The sequence below is a fragment of the Sorex araneus genome, chromosome 9 (genome assembly GCF_027595985.1).
Source record: "Sorex araneus isolate mSorAra2 chromosome 9, mSorAra2.pri, whole genome shotgun sequence".
In the NCBI taxonomy this organism is placed as follows: Eukaryota; Metazoa; Chordata; class Mammalia; order Eulipotyphla; family Soricidae; genus Sorex; species Sorex araneus.
In genome coordinates, this window is record NC_073310.1 from 18414221 (window position 1) to 18434267 (window position 20047).

A 20047-nucleotide genomic window follows, 5' to 3' on the forward strand; every position below is an offset into this window, starting at 1 on the left:
TCGGCCGACCCAGGTTCAAATCCCAGCATCCCATATGGTCCCCTGAGCACCGCCAGTAGTAATTCCTGAGTGCAGAGCCAGGAGTAACCCCTGTGCATTGCTGGGTGTGACCCAAAAACAAAACAAAACAGAACCTTGGGGATTTCAAGGGCCTGGGATTGATAATTGCACTGAGACTGAGTTAGAGGAAGCAATAATTTGCTCACAGTGTCCAGGGTTCTATGATGGAATTAGGATGTGGCAAAAGATCCTCCTTGTTACTTGAAATCATGCTGATACAGAGCAAAATGTGGATGATCAGAGGCTACCAGAAAGGCTACAGGGATTTATGTGCTTACCTTGCACATGGCTGGTGTTGGGTCAGTTCCTAAACACTACCAGGTATGGCCCAAACACCACTTTCCCAAAACTGGGTAACCAGATCGTTATCAAGAGTAGAACATTGTTTTGTTTTGTTTTGGTGGTGTGGGACTCACATCCAGCATTGCTCAGGGCTTAACTCCTGGCTCTGCACTCAGGCCTACTAGGACAATTTGAAATAGGTAAGAAAAGCCAAGAGGATCGAGGCAGCTTGAATCAACACTGAGTATTAATAGACCACAAACTCAAATTTGGGCATAGATTAATCCATGACTGAATTATGTCCAGGATGGATGAATTTCCAAATTAGAACATGGAATTTGAGGTTCCAGAGTGATATCCCTGGCACTTCATATGGTTCCCTGTGCCCTGTCAGGAATGGCCCCTGATCCAGAAACATAAATCTCAAGTACTGCTAAGTGTACCCCCTTTGCTCCGCCCCCCAAAAAAAACCCAACATGGAGATTGAGTCTGCAAATTGCAAAATTAGAATCTTCAGTGAACTTCACTCCGGTGCAAGTTAAAACACTAATAGGAAAGAGACCGACAACATCCGGGAGGAAGCCAAAGACTTGTAAAGCCCCAAATTCAGAATGCATCAAGAATAAAATTTTTGATCTTGTCAGAAATGCTTGGCTAGGAACTGGAAAGATAGTACAGAGGTTAAGGCTTTTGCCTTACCCGCCACTAACCCCGGTTCATTCCCCAGCACTACGTCTGACTCCCTGAGCACTGCCAGGAATGAGCTCTGAGCACTTCCAGTTTTCCTCCCATCCCATCCCACCCTCACTGCCAAAAAATAAAATAAATTAAAATTCTGACCCCTTGAAATTAGGTGCAGCTGGTCCAGTTTCTATCCCCATACTGTCCTTTGAGCACTGCCAGGTGTCACCCACCAAAAAATAATACAAAAGTAAAAACCATCTCCACTTTTTCTTTATTGTAGGGCCATCCCTGTCAGTGCTCACAGGCTACTCCTGGCTCTGCTCAGGGTCATACAGTACAAAGGACCTAACTTGGTCCTCTTGCATGCAGAAGCTATCTCTGGCCCACATCTCCACTTTTATCACACTTACACAAGGCAACAGTATCTATTACTGACTATTTTGGTGTCCTTATACTGGGTCCGTTTTCCCAATCAGTTGCCATAGTTTTTGATAAATCTAATTGTGTCACTCCCCCTGTCTAAAACCTTTTATTCTCCCATTAGTTAAGAATAAAATCTAAACTTTTGTTCTGAAATGTCCATCATTATAGCCAGGTGTATCCCAAAAATAAAAAGGAGGGGGAGGGGCTAGGAAGATCATGTAAGTGATAGAACACATGCTTAGCATGTACAAGGCCCTGAGTTCAATCCCTGAAACTACATGCCACTCTGATCTCTGCCAGGAGTATATGGCCCTATTTTCAAAAAATAAGTAGAAGATTCCATTGAAAGAAAGTGGATGGGGAGTGAGGCAATGCTTTAGTGGGTAGGATGTTTGCCTTGCACACAGCAGACCTAGGTTGAACCCCTGGCATCCCATATGGTCCCTCTACCTGCCAGGAGTGATCCCTGAATGCAGAGCTAGGAGTAAACCCTGAGCACTGCCAGGTATGGTCCAAATGCCAAAAAATAAAAAAGAAAGATTGGGTCTGGAGAGATAATACAGCAGGTAAGGCATTTGCCTTACATCCAGCCTATCCCAGTTCAATCCCCAGCACAGCATATGATCCTCTTGAGTAACACCAGGAATCATCCCTGAGCACAGTTGGGTGTCGCCCAAAACTATTCCTTTGGGCCAGAGAGCATAAAAGTATAGGTTGATCTCCAGCACCACATATGGTTCCCTCAGCCCCACCAAGAGTGATTCCTGAACAGAGTCAGGATTAAACTCTGAAAATAGTCAAGTGTGACCCAGCTTAATGGGGGGGAGGGGGGGTTGGGGAATGGGGATGGAAAGATGGCTCAGAGGTCAAGAAAGTACATGCTTGGCATGCAGGAAATCCAGATTCCATCATCAGGATCACACGAGCCCCTGAGCATGAGCCAGAAGTAGCCCCCAAGCACCACCAGTTGTGACAAAAAAAAACCACCCCCAAATCTGTACTCTTGGGACCAGAGTTCTAGTTCAAGGGTTGAAATAATTGCCTTTCTGTGGCCCACCCTGATTTGATCCCTGACACCACTCAGCACAGCCAGTAGTGACCCCTGAGTACAGCCAGGAGTAAGACCTGAGTACTGCATGTTATGCAAAAAAAAATATATATATATATATAAAGAATAATGGTGTGTGTATGTGTATATATATACGTTATTCTTGTATATACACACACACACCATTATTATGTCTAGAGAGCTAGCTCATGCCTGCATGGAGAACATATACCTTGTGCATTTGGAGGCCCTGAGTTCTATACCCAATGCCACATGAGCCCATCAGTGCTATCATGTGTGACCTTTGAGAATCCTATTTGAAAAAGTTTGGACCCTGAATCATTACTTTTGGGTTTCAATAATCATATGAAAGAGGGTCAAGTGTACTTGTGAGTGATACATAAACACAAAGACAAGGTACCACTGGTCACCTACCCAGCAAGATTTAGGGTAATTTCAAAGTAAGAATTAGGGTAAATTAAAATTTTTTGTTAATGGAAATGTAATTTGTCCCAATCTTTTTAAAGATTAAAAAAATTAAATATCTGAGGCCATAGAGATAGTACAACAGGTAAGGCATTTGCCTTGCATATGGCTAACCTGAGTTCAGTCCCCAGTATTCCATATGGTCCCCCAAGCATATGGAGGAATGATCCCAGAGTACAGAGCCAGGAGTAACCCCTGAACTTCACTGGCTGTGGACCCCAAAACAAAAGCAAATTTTAAAAAAATTTTTTAATAAAATAAGCTATTTATTGAGTTAAGGATGTAACACAGAAATAGCACCTTGGGGCTGGACCGATAGCACAGAGCTAGGTGTTTGCCTTGCATGTGGCCAACCCTGGTTCAATTCCCAGCATCCCATATGGCCCCCCAAGCACTGCCAGGAGTAACCCCTGTGCATCGCTATACACACACACACACACACACACATATATATACATATATATATGTACATATATGTATAGCAGTTTATTATAGCTACATTTGGTGGGGTTGTTTTGGTTTGGGAGCTATACCTGGTATTCTGATTGTGCCCTGGGGCCAGGCAGTGTTTGGGATTGAACTTGGGCCTCCTGCAGGCAGAAACTCTCTGACTCCTATAGCTACACTTTATTTTTTTTTCCATTTTTTTCCCAGTGATGCACAGGGATTACTACTGTCTCATGCATTCAGAAATTATTTCTGGCGGTGCTCAGGGGACCACATGGGATGCTGGGAATTGAACCAGGGTTTGCCGCATGCAAGGCAAGTGCCCTACCCACTGTGCTATCACTCCAGCCCCCATATTTTAAAAATTACAATACACTTTATATAATCTCCTGCTCCCACGCCAGATTGTCTTCACCAGGGCCCCCTTGGAGTGGAGTGGGTTGAGTTTCCCTCCCTGCCCCAAGCAGAGCCCTGGCAGCCGAAAACCTTCAGAACCCAGTCACAGCCATACTCAAGGCCACTCCACATGCTCAGACAAGCCACCTCACCCATGAAGGAACCGACAGAGGAACCCAGGTATGCGGGACCCATGTCTGAGATCTCCAAGCCTGCTCGGATCAGGAGTGGGCCTTCTCCACCCAGATCCCCAGTTTTACACTAGCTTGGCGGTCACACCCACAAACTCTCCCCCTACCCCCCATGCCATGTAATCTCATCAATGACCAAGATCCAGAGACTATGAAACAAAGCTCCCAGAAGAGAGGAAGAGAGCAACACAGTTTTTCCTGGAGTGTGCGGCTGCATTCACGTGACCTCTTTTGTTTTACTTATTTTATTTTATTTTATTTTTGTTCATTTTTTTTCCCACACAACAGAGCCTGGCAAGCTACCCGTGACGTATTTGATATGCCAAAAACAGTAACAACAACGTGCTCTTCATGTTCCTGGAGCAAGCAGATGCCATTGGGCTACACAAGCACGAGACAGGGACAAATGAAGACATGACTGGCACCTGCTCGGGCAACTTGATGAACAACAGGATGACAGTGATACAGTGATAATAGACTTTATATATATTTTTTTCTTTTTGGGTCACACACAGCGATGCTCAGGAGTTGCTCCTGGTTTTGTACTCAGGAACTACCCCTGGCGGTGTGCAGGTAACCATATGGGATGCTAGGAATCAAACCCAAGTCGGCCGTGTGCAAGGCAAACGCCCCACCCGCTGTGCTATGGCTCCAGCCCCTAGACTTTATATTTTTTAATATATAAATTAAAGTATATTCATATATATAATTTAAAATTATATATAATGAAATGTATTTATTATTTATAAATATTTTATCACTTAGGGGTGATAATTAAAAGGAGAGCAACACAAAGTAACAGTGACATCTTCCACATTTAAGATTGCCTTTAGAAGGTGATTTGGCTCCAAGTTCCTGGCCCTCAATCTTTGCATAAGCAATGAAGGACTACTTTTTGTTTGTTTGTTTTTGTATATGTTTTATTTTTTGGGCCATACCTAGCAGTACTTAGGGTTGACTGCTGGCTCTGCACTCAAGAAGGCTGGCAGGCTGGGGGACCATACAGGATGCCTGGGGGGCCATCAGGGATGCTACTTAAGTCACACATCGAACCCAGGTCAGCCGCGTGCAAGCCAAGCACTCTGCCCGCTATACTCACTCCAACCCCAGGAGGGCTATTCTTTAGGGTACCATGTTTAGACAGACTGGTTGTCTCCTTGTATTGGTTCTTCCTAAAGTAAAACACTGTATTTCCCAGCTTCTCTTAGAGATAAGTTTTAGCCCATAGATCATGAGCAACTTCTGGGTCTTGTTTCTGCCCAACCCTCTTTCTTCCATTCTATTCAGCTAATGACTAGATCTTGAGCCTGTCACGAATAAACCATGAAGGACAAGGAACTTTTGTGTGAATGCAAGTGGAGCAACCAGTTCAAAAGAGCCAAATGACTGGAGCCACCAAACCAGACCTGGCTGTTTTCCTCTAAACTGCGTTTACAAGAGAAACTTCTTTCTTCGATGTTAATAATTTTCGGGGCTGAAGTGATAGCACAGCAGGTAGGGTGTTAGCCTTGCACACAGCTGACCCAGGTTCGATCCTCAGCATCCCATATTGTCCCCCAAGCACCATCAGGAGTAATTCCTGAGTGCATGAGCCAGGAGTAACCCCTGTGCATCACCGGGTGTGACCCAAAAAGCAAAAAAAAAAAAAATTCTCTCCCTCACAAGAGTACTGTATCTGAAAAACAGTTTGTACTGATTTTAAACACTGAAGCAACCTCCCCTTACTACATCACTGCCAGCAGGGTAGTTTTCTACAGTGAAAAATCGGTTGGGTCATGAACCATATACACATTCCTGTAATACATTAATAAATCAGCCCTTGCTTTCTTAACCAGTTGCCTTCTTCCTTATGTTTGAAAACATGGTAATTTCCCTCTGGGTCCCCAACCCTCCTCCACTTTTTGTCCATACCCTAACTACCCACTTACCCACTGTTTCACTGCCCTCAAGGAATTACTCCTCACCATGCATTGGGGACAATAGGTTCGTGCCAGGGAGCGAATCTGGGTTGGCCACAACTAAAGCAAGGCCTTACTGTACCATAGCTCCTGCTCCTATGGCGAATACTTCCTCCCAACTGATACACCAGAGTACTTCGGTCCCTTCGTCAGGATCGTTGATAAGGAGTGAATAAGATGTCAGCCAAACCAGGCTTACATAAACAAGCTAGTTCTGGCAAGTTGCAAGGGAAATATTGCTTAAACAACTGAGAAAGGTATTTCCTTTTGGTGTTTTTCAATTATTTGTTACTATTTTTGTATGTGGTTCCAGTGATCAACTTCAGGACCTTGTACATACTGTGCTCTGGGATTACTCCTGGCAGTGCACAGGGGACCTTATGCAATACCAGGGATTGGAAAAAGGGGCTGGAGTGATATTACAGTGGGTAGGGCACTTGCCCGGCACACAGTCAACCCAGGTTTGATCCCTGGAATCCCATATGGTCCCCTTAGCATCACCAGGAGTGATTCCTAAGTGCAGAGTCCTCACAATGACAACAAAAAGGAAGAGACATTTTTTTAATTAGACAAAACGGCCAGAGAGTCTCTTGCCCCTTGCCTGGCTGTCTTCACCAGGGCCTCTTGGAGGGGATGGGTTTCAGTTTCCCTCCCCACCCTGAGCAGAGCCCCTGTGGCCAAAGACCTCCAGAACCCAGCCACAGCCATGCTCAGGGCCCCTCTCCACACATTTGGACGAGCCTCATGCATGAAGGAACTGGCAGAGGAACCCAGGTGTGTGGGATCTGGGGCTGAGATCCCCAAGGCTGCTCAGATCGGGACTGGACCTCTTCCACCCAGATCCCCATTTTCTAGTATCTAGGTGGTCACACCCAGGGACTGACTGCCCCTGGCGCCATGTAATGCCACCAATGGCCAACATCCAGAGACTATAAAACCAAGCTCCTGAAAGCGTGATATCTTATAGCCTAGTTCTCCCTCTGGGGATAACATATTCATATGACAAAACCAGTAACAATGATGGACCTCATTCCCCTGACCCTGAAAGAGCCTCCAGTGCGGCATCATTGGAAAGAACGTGTGCAGGGAGGGAGGCTTTGAAAATCTCAGGGCTAGGACGAATGGAGACATTACTGAGACTACTTGAGAAATTCGACGATCAACGGGATGATGATGATGATGATGATGATGATGATGATGATGATGATGATGATGATGATGATGATAATGAGACAACACGGGTTGATTTGTGTCATGCTCATAAGACCTAAAGATATTTTCTGTTCAGGAATTACTCAGAATATCCCAGAAGACCTTACAGCATTATCCCAAATTGCTATCCTGATTTCCTAGACTAAATTTAGAGTCAAGGAAATGGGTCAAAGTCAGAGTTCTTCATGTGGCTAACAGGGCACTGAGGAGCATTCATTTATCTTTGACCTGAGACAGCAGCAGTGGAACAAAAAACATCTAGTCATGATGGGATTTCTCAATTTCAGAAAATGTCTGGAAAATGTTTTGCCCAGCGAATGGATTTACAACTAGACATTGTTTTTAAGTGGCCCAGTATTTAGAAGAACGACCTACGACCTACAGAAATCAGGTTTTCAAAGCCGTTGGAGCGGGATGCAACTAGGATAGAGGGGCTCAGGAATGCAAGACTAGAAGACCATTGTACCCAGACCATTAACTCCAGTCAGGAAAGTTACATGACAAACTCAGACTCAAAAAAAAATAATGACGAGGACCAGAGCGATAGTACAGTTGGGGAGGGCACTTGCCTTGCATGTGGCCGACCCAGGTTTGATCCTCAGCATCCCATATGGTTCCCTGAGCACTGCCAGGAGTAATTCCTGAGTGCAGAGCCAGGAGCAACCCTTGAACATAGCCAGGTGTGACCCAAAAAGCAAAATAAATAAGATAATGATGAGGTCTCAAATATGTGCCATCTTCAGAAAACACTGTAAGACATAGTGTTTTTTATTTATTATTTAATTTATTTTATTAATTTATTAATTATTTGATTTATTGATTAATTTATTATTTTAATGAGGGGGACTGCTGGACTAGAGCTGTTACTGACTGGATTCCACAGGACATCAAAAGACTGCGTGGCCGCTCACCTACAAAATTGTCAGACTTCGTCAAAACCCTGAACAAACGTTTTGAGGCACTTCATGTTCCTGGAGAGAGCAGATATCACTGGGCTACACTAGCACGCGACAGGAACAAATGGAGACGTTACTGGCGCCCGCTCAAGCAAATCGAAGATCAATGGGATGACAAGTGATACAAGTGAATTTGGGTGAGGGGGTGGATTTTTTGAGCCCTGAGCACACACCTGCCATGCTGAGGTCTTAATTCTGGCTCTGTGCTCAGGGGTCACTTCTGGCAGGGTTTAAGGATCTCTATATGATCACACATGCAAGACAAATATCCTACCCCCTACTCTATCTTCCCAGCCCCTGAATTAACATTTTATTTTTCACTTGTATCACTTGTCATCCCGTTACTCATCAATTTGCTTGAGCTGGCCCAGTTACATCTCCATTCGTCCGTGTCGCATGCTAGTGTAGTCCAATGGCACCTGCTCACTACAGGAGCACGAAGATCCTCAAACCATTCAGGGTCTTGACGAAGAAGTCTGACCATCTCATAGGTGGGTGGCCAGGAGTTCTTTTGACGTCCTGTGGAATCCAGTCGGTAACAGCCCTAGTCCAGCAGTCATCTCCAAATTGCATTATGTGTCTGGCCCATCTGATTTTCGACGCTTTGGCAAATGAGACAGCATCCCTATTTCTCGATCGTCGACAGAGGTTGGAACTCTGAATTCCTTCTCTCACTTGAGTGAAACGTGATATTCCAAGAATAGCTCTTTTGAGTCCTCTTTGGGAGACCCAAATAGCGTTCTTATCCTATTTTTGTAGGGCCCAGGTCTCTGAGGCATATTTTATTTTTATTTTATTTGTTTTTATTATTGAATCACCTTGAGATACAGTTACAAAGCTTTCATGTTTGAGTTTCAGTCATACAATGATTAAACACCCATCCCTCCACCAGTGTACATTTTTTACCACCAATGTCCCCAGTATCCCTCCTGCCACCCACACCCCACCCCACCCCCTGCCTCTATGGCAGACAAGAATTAACATTTTAAAATAAACCTTCTTGGGGCTGGAGCGATAGCACAGCGGGTAGGGCATTTGCCTTGCACGTGGTCGACCTGAGTTCGATTCCCAGCATCCCATATGGTCTCCCAAGCACTGACAGGAGTCATTCCTGAGTGCAGAGCCAGGAGTAACCCCTGAGCACCACCGGATGTGACCCAAAAAGCAAAAAATAAATAAAATAAACCTTCTTAACAACTCAAGGACTAGCTCAGAGATTTATCAGGCCATAAGTTCAGTCTGCATGAAAATGCAGAGCTGATACAGGAAATAAGGCACTCGTCTTGCATGCAGCCAACTATGTTCTGATCCCTGGCACCTCATATGGTTCCCCAAGTACTACCAGGAATGCTCCCAGAGTGCAGAGCCAGAATTAAGCCCTGAGAACAACTGGGTGTACCACCACCCTTCAAAAAAACTAAAAACAGCATGAAATGAGTCCAGGCCTGTACATACACCCACCCACCCTCGGCCACTAACCGAGAGTCCAGAAAGTAATTCCTGAGGCAGTGCCTTGCTGGGCTCCTGCTGAAAGCAGCCCCTGGCGAGAGAGGCAGAGACCTCCTGATGGACCACTGGAGGAACTGGGTCAGTACACGTCCCTTTTCTCACAGGCTCCCAGCATTCTGAGTGATCAAAAAGGAACATGGAAAAGTTTCAAGGAACTTCAAGTCTGGAATAACAGGCATCCTTGGCTCTGACTGAAGAGCAAATTGACACCAAGTTGTTCTTAGCACTTGGCCAAGTAGATTGTTGTTTCCTCGTTCCTGGGACACCCAAAAAGGGAGTGAGGGCTCGGGTGGTGGGGATGGTTCTTTGCCTAGAGACCTCTCCCGGTTCCCTCTTCAAGGCAAAGAGTCTGCTTTGATGGCCATCGTCCCCCATTGGCTGGCCTCATGTCACTGGACCTACACTCGCTGTGCTTGTCCTTGACCTAACAACCAAAGTGGGAGAAGCAGAATCCACTCGTTCTTCCCCACTTCTCTCATTCCCCAGTCTTCCTTTCACATGGAGAACTTGAGTCCATTTTTCGTGTGCCTGACAGAAGCCTCACAGAAAGCCATTTCCTTTGACGAGGGCTCCTCACACTCTCCCCAACTCTGACTCGGTCCACTTTCTAGTCCTACAGCTTTTGCCTTCAACCCTGTTGTGCCCCTTCTTCCCCCCTTGCTTGTTTCATGCCATATGCAGGAAACCCCCCAACCACTTAGCTCAAGCTATAACAACACTTAGACAAGATAGAGTTGGCTGGGATCAGACAGACAGGCTCTTTGCATGAGGTAGTCCTGAGTTCAGTCACCAGCATCTTACAGTCCCCTCAAATCCACCAGGAGTGACCCACAAGTAGAGCTGGGAGTAGCCCCCTGACATAGCCACGTAGGATCAAAACATTAAAAGATCAAGTTTCTCCCCAAATTGGAAACTTCACATGCAGGTCATTACTAGGAACTTTAGTCAGGTTATTTCAGGACCAGCTACAAAATTCGTGGTACCCAATGCCAAATGAAAATACAAGGGTCCTGGGGCTGGAGTGATAGTACAACCAGGTAGGGCGTTTGCCTTGCATGCGGCCGACCCGGGTTCGATTCCCAGCATCCCATATGGTCCCGCAGCACCGCCAGGAGTAATTCCTGAGTGCATGAGCCAGGAGTAATGCCTGTGCATCGCCAGGTGTGACCCAAAAAGAAAAAAGAAAGAAAGAAAATACAAGGGTCCTGGGGAGGGGGGATGGGATTGGGAGGTGGTAAGGATACTGGGTTCACTGGCGGTGGAGAATGGACACTGGTAGAGGGAGGGGTGCCCGAACATTGAACATTGTAAGAGGGAAACACAAGTATGAAAATATGTAAATCTGTTACTGTACCTCCATGGTGATTCACTAATTAAAAAAATAATAAAATAAATTTAAAAAAAGAAAATACAAGGGTCCTGGGGCTGGAGTGATAGCGCAGCGGGTAGGGCTTTTGCCTTGCATGCCACCAACTCAGGTTAGATTCCCAGCATTCTATATGGTCCCCTGAGCACTGCCAGGAGTGGTTCCTGAGTGCAGATCTAGGAGTAACCCCTGTGCACCTGTGCATCGCCAGGTGTGACCCAAAAAGTTTAAAAAAAAAAAAAAAGGAAGAAAGAAAATACAAGGGCCCTTAGTTTAAAAAGTAAGAATTTCCACATGATCCTAGCAGATCATTAAACAAAATGTGAAGGCCAGAGAGATAGTACTGGAGATCAGGGCTTGCCTTGTACGCAACTGTTCTGATTTGATCCGTGATAACTATGTACACTCCCCTGCTCACTGCCGGAAGTCACTCCTGAGCACAGAGCCAGGAATAACTCTCAAACTATCACTCCTCAGAATAACTCCACCACCACCCATAAAAATTTCAAAAGTGAGAACCTCCTAAGCATGAATCTTCCTAAGAATGGGGCTCTCTGTGACCACACAGATTCCATTCCTGGAAATCTCATCCCAGTGGAATATTCAGCTCAAGTACCCTTTGGTTAACATTCTAACACACACTCATGTCACCCAATCGGCCAGCTTAGGCTAACTCTTGGCATCATTACCTATGTGTTAATGCTCTCATTTATGGGTCTGGAGAAACAGTATAGCAGGAAAGGTGCTTACCTTGCACAAAGGCAACCTGAGTTAGATCCCCGGCACTGCACATGATCCCCTGAGCCCCTCAGGAGCGATCCATGAATACTGTCAGGAATTAAGCCCTTAGCACCATCTTCTCAGCTACTGATTTTTTTTCCAGCCAGGAAAACAACAGGACCCATGATGGTGATTAAACAAGCATAGAGGCAGGAGAGGCAAAGTAGGAAGTTTGGACATAGTGGAATAACTTTGGCTTGTCAAACTCTTAGTCTGCAAGGCCAGCCACTGTGCCTTGCAAAGTGTGTGCATTGTCCCATTGGACATGTTTTGGGATGAACTGTATCCCATAGTCCATGTGTAAGATTTGCCTTTACCTTTATCTCTACGGGTCATTTATTCCTACCTGCACACAGGGACACCACAACCCCGACCATGGACTCTGGTGCTCACACAGGGTGCTAGAGCACACCATGGCCAGGGATAGCTTTGCCTGTTGGTTCACCCGGGCACTCTCCCCCAGCTGGCCTCAGTCTACCCCTCCACTCTCACCATCGCTTGATGACAGAACTCCACATACCCCTGAAGGTGCCATGAGGACAAGCAAGATCCGGAACTCCTTCCCATTTAAACACGCCCAAAACTCATCCCCATGTCTTTTATATTTTGGTTTTATTTTTGGATCACACCTAGCCATGCGCAGGGCTTACTCCTAGCTCTGTGCTCATGGATCACTCCTGATGATGCTTAAGGGACCATATGTAATGCCAGGGATTGAACCTAGGTTGACCAGGTGCCAGGAAAGTGCCTTACCTGTCATAGTATCTCTCAGCCTCCCCCACCCCCAACCAGTCCCAATTTCTGATTTCAGACTTTTTAATGGCCTTGAGATATCCACCACTATGGGGCTGGGACTCTGAGGGCTCAATCCCTGTCTTCTTTGCAGGCGATGGACTGGGAACAGGGCCACTAACACCGTTCAGTTCCATTCTATTTTGTTTTGTATAACTTGCCATTTTTCTCCAGCTGCATGAATTTGGCTAAGAGAAGGAGTCACAAATCTAGGTCCGTAGGCAGGAAGTGCAGGGCTGGGATTTGAAGCTGCTGGACTCCACCCTCCAACTCACACCCCCTGCCCCAGCCTTGGAATCCTCACGGGGATGTACCTAGAAACTTTCCTGCCCCACGCTGGCCTGCAGAATGAAAGTCTTGCAGAGAATTTACATTTTCAAAGAGTCCACGTATTACCTAGGAGCAGGTAGAATTTCTCTTTGAAAGTCCAGCCAATCTCCCAGTCTGAAGTGTGGCCAGCTCTAGGGGACCCCAACCAGGATCAGTGCTCCCTGATGTACATACCTCTTTCATCCACTCAGGCTTTCGTAACAAAATACAACCCATCTGATTCAGACAACAGAGGCATGTTATAATTCTACAGGCTGGAGGTTCAAGACCAGAGTGACCTGTCATACGGTACCTAGAGGAAACTTCCTGCCCTCCAGAGAGCTGCATTCTTGCTCCACCCACACGTGGCCTTGCTGGAGATCAGGGTGAGAAGCAATATGGTATCAGAGGACACTTCCTGCCCTGCAGAGAGCTGCATTCCTGCTCCACCCACTCGTGGCCTTTCTTTAGCGCCTATGTGCTGGGAGAGAGCAAATGAGTCAGTGTCTTTTGCTTTTTTTTTGGGGGGGGGGTCACACCCGGAAATGCACAGGGGTTACTCCTGGCTCTGCATTCAGGAATTACTCCTGGTGGTGCTCAGGGGACCATATGGGATGTTGGGAATAGAACCCGGGTCGGCTGTGTGCAAGGCAAACGCCCTACCCACTGTGCTTGCTATCCGTTTTGGTTTTTTTTTTTTGCTTTTTAATTTATTATTATTTTTTTTATGAGTCAGTGTCTTTTGGAAGGACAGTTATCCTTCGAACTTTCCTTTCTTCTCTGGAAACTTTTCCTCCAAGGCTTCAGAAATGGGCTAAGCACAAAGGCCAGAAAGCACCGTTTTATAGAATATCTGATGGGGGTTGGGGCATTTGCAGCCAGCTGGCAGGAGACTACAAAAGAAGAAATTGCAAAGCACTCTATTTTGCAAAGCCGGGACCGCCTCAAGGACATGAGCACATTTGGAGTACATTCCCAGGTTACCAAGGTAACAGAGAGACTAAGACTATCTCAAGGACATCCCAGATGCATTCCATGGTTATTATGTCACTCAGACTCAGCTGCCCCTTGGCACTTCCTGCTCTCTAGTGTTACTTGCTTAGATTTCGCCTGTTTGAAATGTGGGCAGAGATCTGTTTTCCTCAACAGTACAGCTGCGAAGGTGCTTGCCTTGCCTGTGATTGACCCAGGTTCCATCCCCCATACTCCATAAGGTCACCTATCCCCACTAGGACTAATCCCTGAGCTCCCCCCAGATGTGGCTCAAAAAACAAAAATAAGAGAAATATTTTGGTATAATCCTTTCCCTGATTCAGAATCCCTCTAAGGGTGAAACTTGTGATTTGCTTCTCACCAATAGCATCTGATCAAGGTGATAAGATATCAGTCTGTGGTAACTTATCAAGACTCTGTGGGCTGCAGAGACAATGCAGAGGACTGGAGCACATGCTTTGCTTGCTGGAGCCCAGAATTCAGTCCCCAGCACTGCATAGTCCTGAGTCGACCCAGTACTGAGTCTACCACCTACCCAGTACTGATTATGGTATAAGCACTGCTTACAGTGGCCCCAAAACAACCAAAAAATTCTGCTAGAAAGCTTGCTCTTCCCTTACCAGATGGTTGAATTAAGTGAACAGGTAAGAAGAACCCATGGGGGAATCTATGGGTAGCCTCTGAGATATGAAAGTGATTTCCCACCAAAGGTAGGAAGCTAGGTCCCTCATTCTTATTCTTATTATTATTTTGCTTTTTGGGTCATACCCAGCGTTGCTCAGGGGTTACTCCTGGCTCTGCACTCAGGAATTACTCCTGGTGGTGCTTGGGGGACCATATGGGATACCGGGGATTGAACACAGGTTGGCCGCATGCAAGGCAAATGCCCTACCTGTTGTACTATCGCTCTGGGCCCTAGGTCCCTCATTCTTACAATAAACTGAATCCTTAAAAAAAAAAAAAAATCCAGTGCCAAAAACTTTGGTACATCTACACAATGGAATACTATGCAGCTGTTATAAAAGATGAAGTCATGAACTTGGCATACAACTGGATCAACATGGAGAGTATTGTGCTAAGTGAAATGAGTCAGAAAGAGAGAGACAGACATAGAAGGACTGCACTCATTTGTGGAATATAAAGTAACGTAATGGTAGACTAACACCCAAGGATAGTAGAGATAAGGACCAGGAGGATTGCTTCAAGGCTTGGAAGCTGGCCTCACATGCTGGGGGAAAAGGCAGCTCAGATAGAGAAGGGACCACCAAGAAAAGAGTGCTTGGAGGGCCCACTTGGGATGGGAGATGCATACTGAAAGTAGACTATAGACCAAACATGATAGCCACTTAATCCCTGCAATGCAAACCACAACACCCTAAAAGAGAGAGAGAGAAAAAAAGGGATTGTGCCTGCCACAGGGGGTGGGGTGGGGGGGGAGAAAGTGAGGAGGGAGGACGGATTCTGGGAACATTGGTGGTAGAGAATGGGCAGTGGTGGAGGGATGGGTCCTCGATCATGGTATGACTGAAACCTAAGCATGAAAGTTTGTAAGTCTGTAACTCTACCTCACAGTGATTCAATTTAAAAAAAAATTTTTTTAATAAAATAAAATTTAGTCTTAAAAAGAGAAAAAATAAAAACCTCCAGTGCCCTTGGAGACAGATTCTTCCCTGTCAAGATTCCAGACAGGATAGTACACAGGTAAGGTGCTTGCCTTGCATACCACCAACCCCTATAACGTTCTCAGCACCACATAAAGAAAATCCCAGAGTTCCACCAGGAGCGATCCCTGAGCACAGAGAGGTGTGGCCTCAAAGCAAAAGTCTCCAAATGAGAAAACCCGCCTGCAAATAGATGGTACTCTTTGGAGCCTCTGAGGAAAGGATCTACTAAGTCATGTCTAGACTCCCAACACACAGAAACTGTGACCACGAATGGGCTGGGGATGTAGCCCCGTGGCAGAGTATCTGCCTTGCCTGTGAGTGGTCCTGGGTTCAGTCCCTGGCACTGGGGGAAGTAAAAAACAGCTCTCAGTCACTGAGTCAGTAGTAGTGTCCCTTCGTAACTAAACATGAACACACTACAAGACCCCAGGGCCTCCGCTCCCAAAGCTGTAGAATCAGTCCTCCTTTTCCTAGAAGCAACTTAACAAGAACAATAAAAGGCAGATGCCAAACTGCCTGTTTTGAAAAAAAGAAAAAACTTCCGTGATCTTCGAAGCAATAGATGCTCATTGTTGTGAATTTGGAAGCACACCAAAAAGAAAACAAAAATTCCCAGGAATAACTTCTCACCCCATCAGATAACCACAGATATCACATGGCACATGGCCTTGCCCTGCTTGGTTCCTGCTGACAGGCGGAATAAAGTGACAAAAAGAGAACTCTCTGTCCGGACCATCGCAACAGACTTTCCACGAGATATCAGTGCACATTTTCTAAAGAATTTGAGGCACTGGAGGGGTGAATTCATTCTGGCATCTTGGGACCTTGCCAGACCCCACTTTTAATGACCTATGGTTTTTCCCAGCCAGAGAAAGACATGTTCAAGGCCAAATGCCTGTAATCCATCCAGAAATTTCTCCCCATTCAGTTCAGCTGCTCTGTCCTGAAAGCTATTTCCCCTGGAATTGTCAGAGTCTGTGAAAGACACCGTGTCAACCCTAATCAAGCAGGATGCGCAGAGGGACTTGGAATCGTGGAAGCCAGAACCCTCTGCCAGAGAGCTGGACTCAGGCCACTACCCACGAGACATGACTCGCCCCTGCCCTGTAAGCCGCTGAAATTCAACTCCTAAAATACCATTCCAAGACTTTTTGGGTTTGGCTTTCGTTCAGATGTGAATGCAAATGTAATAAGAAAGGAGATAGAAAAGGGAAAGCAGGAGAGGGGTAGAGCATTAAGCAGGTAAGGAGCTTGCCTGCCATGCAGCTAACCTGAATGGCACCACCAGGTGTGGCCCCAAGACAAAACAAATGAAAATGAAGGGAGAAGCATTCATCAAGAAGCAGAGAGAATACAAGGGTTAAGGTGCTTGCCTTGCATGAGTCTGACCCCATTTCTGTTAAGAAGGAAGCAGGAAAGGGGTGAGAGAGTAGCATAGTCGGTAGGGTATTTGCCTTGCATGTGGCTTACCCGAGTCCAATCCCCAGCATCTCATATGATCCCCAGAGCACCAGTAAGTGATTCCTGAGCACAGAGCCAAGAGCAACTCTTGAGTATCACTGGATGTAGCTCCAAAATTTAATTTAAGGAATAAAAGAGGGGAAGGAAGGAAGGAAGGAAGGAAGGAAGGAAGGAAGGAAGGAAGGAAGGAAGGAAGGAAGGAAGGAAGGAAGGAAGGAAGGAAGGAAGGAAGGAAGGAAGAACAATAAATGGCAGGAGGGGGAAGGGAGGGAGGGAGGAGGGAAGGAAGGGAGGAGGGAAGGAAGGGAGATGGGAGGGAAGGGAGGAAAGGAGGGAGGAAGGAAAAAAGGAAAGAAAAAGAAAGAGAGAAAGAAAGAGAGAGAGAAAGAAAGAAAGAAAGAAAGAAAGAAAGAAAGAAAGAAAGAAAGAAAGAAAGAAAGAAAGAAAGAAAGAAAGAAAGAAAGAAAGAAAGGAAGGAAGGAAGGAAGGGAGGGAGGGAGGGAGGGAGGGAGGAAGGAAGGAAGGGAGGAAGGAAGAAAGGAAAGAAAGAAAGAAAGAAAGAAAGAAAGAAAGAAAGAAAGAAAGAAAGAAAGAAAGAAAGAAAGAAAGAAAGAAAGAAAGAAAGAAAGAAAGAAAGAAAGAAAGAAAGAAAGAAAGAAAGAAAGAAAGAAAGAAAGAAAGAAAGAAAGAAAGAAAGAAGGAAAGAAAGAAAGAAAGAAGAAATAAGTAGGGGAGGGGAAACAAGGCAATAAGGCAATCCAACTGGTCATTTTATTTGATTGTGAGGTCTTAGGGGTGGACATGGGAGAAGGTTGTTTGGTTTTGGTTTGGGGACCACACCTGGCTGTGTTTGGGACTTACTCCTGGCTCTGTGTTCAGGAATCACTGCTGGCAGTGCCCAGGGAAACATAAGCTGTGCTGAGTATCAAAGTTGGGTGGGCCATGTGCAAGGCAAGTGCTTCACCCTCTGTCCTATCTCCCTGGCCCGATTAGCCACTTTAAACCTTGATTGCATGGAGTGTAGCCAGTCAGATAGCACAAACAGCTAAGGGCAGAGATATGAAGATGATCTATGGTTTTTCCCAGCCAGAGAGGTCACTGATTGGGAGATCAGGCAAGCAGGCAGGCAGATAGCAGAGAAAATGATGCAGAACAGCAGATACTGGAGAAAACAAGAGAAAAATAAGCCAACACAGTCTGCGCACATCAGCCAAGGGCAGACCTGAGGGCTCTGAGCAGCCACGTGGCAGTAAAGGGCAGCAGGGTAGCTGTCCAGGAGGCGGACGCTCCTATTGCTGTGGCTGTGAAGTGCACAGAGATACAGACATGAGCTCTAAATTAGAGTTAGCGCACCAACGGCCTCATGTTCAGCATACTGGTTTTACATGCTTGGGGCGGAGAGGTCATACAGCAGATAAGGTGGCTGAGCCAAGTTCAATCCCTGGCATGCCATTTGATTCCCTGAGCACCGCCAGGAATGATCCCTGAGCACAGAGCCAGGAGTAAGCCCTGAGCGTTGCTGATTGTAGACCCACTCCCACAAAAAAAAAAAAAAAAAAATTTGTTTTACATGCAGTTCTCAAGGACCCATAATGTATGCAGGATCTGCTGTAACAGTTTTATCCTGGTATATTATGGTCCCCCCAAGAACCTCTGCGAGCAATCCCGGAGCCCAAAGCCTTTGGGCCTATGCTAGGTTTTGGAGCTATACTCTAAGTAAAACAAGGCCCCTACCCAAAACAGTGCTGTATTGGAATAGGAGAGAACCGCAAAAGTTGCTTTGGCAATGAAGAAATTATGCTCAATAAAGATTTTTTTTAAATGTCTGGGTTATAAACTGTGCGATTGTTCTAGTTTGAGTAAGAAATAAGGAAAGGTGCCCCAGCCGCGCCGAGTCCGCCGAGTCTGTTGTACCCTCCAATCGGCGAGGGCCTGGCGCCTCCCGGCCACTGGCTCTTCCAGCCCTGGCAGCCCTCGGGGCCTCAATTTCCCACTTAGCCCAAGCTTCAGCATCCTCTCTGTGGACTGTTCACCAACTGTCCAACCACCATTTCACTGTGAACATTACTCCCTGTTACAGATATGGGAGACATGGGAGAGCCACACACACACAAAAAAACAACCATGTCCGATTTCCCTATGTGTTGGTTGCAGCAACGATCAGTATATCAGTATATTCTGAGGGTTTCACTGGATTTGGGATGGCATGTGGCATGTTAGAAATATGCAGAGTGTAATTAGTATTTGGATGAGAGCTGTACGTGATTCTTAGAGATGGGAAAACTACTGTAAGAAAGATTATATCAGGTATGCCCACCCAATTACCTTGCTTCATTAATTTTATGAGATTTCCTGCCTCTCCTGATTTCTTTTTGTATGACTTGATGTGGCTTTATCTCTTTGCAAGGTTTACTTTATTTATTTATTTTTTTTTGCTTTTTGGGTCACACCCGGCAATGCACAGGGGTTACTCCTGGCTCTGCACTCAAGAATTACCCTTGGCAGTGCTCAGGGGACCATATGGGATGCTGGGATTTGAACCCGGGTCGGCCGCATGCAAGGCAAACGCCCTATCCGCTGTGCTATGGCTCCAGCCCCATTTGCAAGGTTTACTTTAGTAGAGTCTAGCATGCAAAGGTTACCCTTTAAGTATGTTATATAAATAAGCTATGTCTTCATTTCGCTTTTAATAAGAGGAAAATAGTTCAGAGTTTTCATACATGTAGGATTAAAGTTTGTTTTAAAATATGCTTGGAATTTGTGATGCTCGTATTATTTTCCTCTTTTACCCTTTTTTAAGGACTGGAGCGATAGCACAGAGGAGTAGGGCATTTTCCTTGCAAGCGGCCGACCCGGGTTCGATTCCTCCATCCCTCTCAGAGAACCTGGCAAGCTACTAAGAGTATCCTGCCCACACGGCAGAGCCGGGCAAGCTACCCGTGGCATATTCCATATGCCAAAACCAGTAACAAGTCTCAAAATGGAGACGTTACTGGTGCCCGCTTGAGCAAATCAATGAACAACAGGACG